Source organism: Babylonia areolata, chromosome 30, assembly GCF_041734735.1.
Source record: "Babylonia areolata isolate BAREFJ2019XMU chromosome 30, ASM4173473v1, whole genome shotgun sequence".
Taxonomy (NCBI): Eukaryota; Metazoa; Mollusca; class Gastropoda; order Neogastropoda; family Buccinidae; genus Babylonia; species Babylonia areolata.
This window is the reverse complement of record NC_134905.1, coordinates 20168066-20170565: the sequence shown is the minus strand read 5'-3', so window position 1 is coordinate 20170565 and position 2500 is coordinate 20168066. Positions and strand designations below refer to the sequence as shown.

General features: G+C 44.8%; 1 protein-coding gene across 1 annotated transcript in view; it reads left to right on the top strand.

The window, feature by feature from the left end:
• Positions 1-2500, top strand: part of LOC143275676 (uncharacterized) — a 131263-nt gene that overhangs the window by 117907 nt on the left and 10856 nt on the right. The gene's annotated exons all lie outside the window — the stretch shown is intronic.

Here is a 2500-nt window from a genome sequence, read left to right as displayed (position 1 = left end):
GGAAGAGGGAGAGAGAGAATGGGAAGAGAGAGAGAGAGAATGGGAAGAGGGAGAGAGAGAGAGAGAATGGGAAGAGAGAGAGGGAGAAAGAGAGAGAGAGAGAGAATAGGAAAAGAGAGATGTGGTGGAGTGCGGGAGAGAAAAAGAAGGGAGAAAGAGATGGAGAGAGAGGGAGGAGGGAGACAGGTGAGGGGAGACAGAGAGAAAATGGGTAGAGAGAGAGAGAGAAAGAGAGAGAGAGACAATGGGAAGAGAGAAAGAGAAAGAGAGAGAGAGAATGGGAAGAGAGAGAAAGAGAGAGAGAGAATGGGAAGAGATAGAGAGAGAAAGAGAGAGAGAGAGAATGGGAAGAGATAGAGAGAGAAAGAGAGAGAGAGAATGTGAAGAGATAGAGAGAGAAAGAGAGAGAGAGAATGGGAAGAGATAGAGAGAGAAAGAGAGAGAGAGAATGGGAAGAGATAGAGAGAGAAAGAGAGAGAGAGAATGGGAAGAGAGAGAGAGAGAGAGAAAGAGAGAGAGAGAGAATGGGAAGAGAGAGAGAGAGAGAAAGAGAGAGAGAGAATGGGAAAAGAGAGAGAGAGAAAGAGAGAGAGAGAATGGGAAGAGAGAGAGAGAGACAATGGGAAGAGAGAGAGAGAAAGAGAGAGAGAGAATGGGAAGAGAGAGAAAGAGAAAGAGAGAGAGAATGGGAAGAGAGAGAAAGAGAGAGAGAGAGAGAGAATGGGAAGAGAGAGATGAAGAGAGGGAGGAGGGAGACAGGTGGGAAGAGAGAGAGAGAGAGAGAAAGAGAGAGAGAGAGAATGGGAAGAGAGAGAGAGAGAAAGAGAGAGAGAGAGAATAGGAAAAGAGAGATGTGGTGGAGTGCGGGAGAGAAAAAGAAGGGAGAAAGAGATGGAGAGAGAGGGAGGAGAGAGAGAGAAAGAGAGAGAGAATGGGAACAGTGAGAGAGAAACAGAGAGAGAGGATGGGAAGAGAGAGAGAGAAAGAGAGAGAGAGAGAGAATGGGAAGAGAGAGAGAAAGAGAGAATGGGAAGAGAGAGAGAGAGAAAGAGAGAGAGAGAGAATGTGAAGAGAGAGGTGAAGAGAGGGAGGAGGGAGACAGGTTGGGAAAGAGGGAGAGAGAGAAAGAGAGATGGGGGAGAGCGGGGAAGAGAAAAAGAAGGGAGAAAGAGATGAAGAGAGAGGGAGGAGGGAGACAGGTGGGGAGAGAGAGAGAGAGAGAGAGACGGGGGGCAGGGGGGTGGGGGTGGGGGATAGAAAGGAGGGAGGGTGGAGAAAGAGAAAGATGAGAGAGAGAGAGGGAGGAGAGGAGACAGAGAAAGAGGGCGTGCGTGTGGGGGGGGGGGGGGGGCGGGGGAGGGGAGAGAGAGAGAGAGAGAGAGAGAGAGGGTGGGGCCACACACAGAGAGATAGAGGGCATTGAGAACACACGGAGAGGGAAAGAGAGGCGCTCGCGTCTTGTGTATGTGTGTGTGTGCGTGTGTGTGTGTGCGCGTGTGCGCGCGCGAGCGAGCGTGTTTGTGTGTATGTGTGCATATTCATTATTATAATTGTCATCATTGTCCTTATTACTATCATTATTGTTATTATTGTCATCATCATTAGATTTTTTTTTTTTTTAACTGAATCCAGAATATGCATATTAAGTCTCTACTATCCTGTCCCTATAAAAACCAGTCCTATTTTTTTTTCTCACAATCATCCTAACTTGGATCACTACACCCCCCCCCCCCCCCTCCCCCGACCCCACCCCCACCCCCGCCCCTCCTTTTTTTTGTCTTTTTACCGGACTCGATAATTAAGCATTCTACTAGTAGGATTGCTTTTGTTTTAATCCTCAGTTCGGCGAAAATAATTGAACAGAATGGTCAACGTCAAAGGGCGAGTGTCCTAGGTTGAGCCTACGTGCATGAATTGAATTGAACTGTACCTACCCCCCGAAAACGAAGTATGGCTGCCTAAGTGGCCGGGCTAAAAAAAAAAAAAAAAACCGTCATGCACGTAAAAAGCCCACTCGTGTACATACGAGTGAACGTGGGAGTTGCAGCCTACGAACGCAGAAGAAGAAGTGTACCTGTGCCCAATTTCCTTTTACAGGTGTTTTTTTTCTGATCTAGTATCTTTATATACTTTTATATATATATATATATATATATATATATATACTTTTATATATATATATATATATATATATATATATATATATATATACTTTTATATATATATATATATATATATATATATATATGGCCCTAACGTGGTCGGATGCACTTTACTGAGAGCAACGACAAAGATATAACGCTTAGATATTTATAAATAAGTTCACCAAAGAAAACAAGGGCGTACTCTCAAGGCCTAATTACTTTATCGGTGCTGGCACTTTATTAGCTTCCAGCCTCGGAGTTCATGAGAGTTCATTTATTTTCAGTTCTGGAAACTGCAGTAAAGTATACGACTGATGACCGCGCTCTGATACAATAATGACGTCAAATAAGTTTCG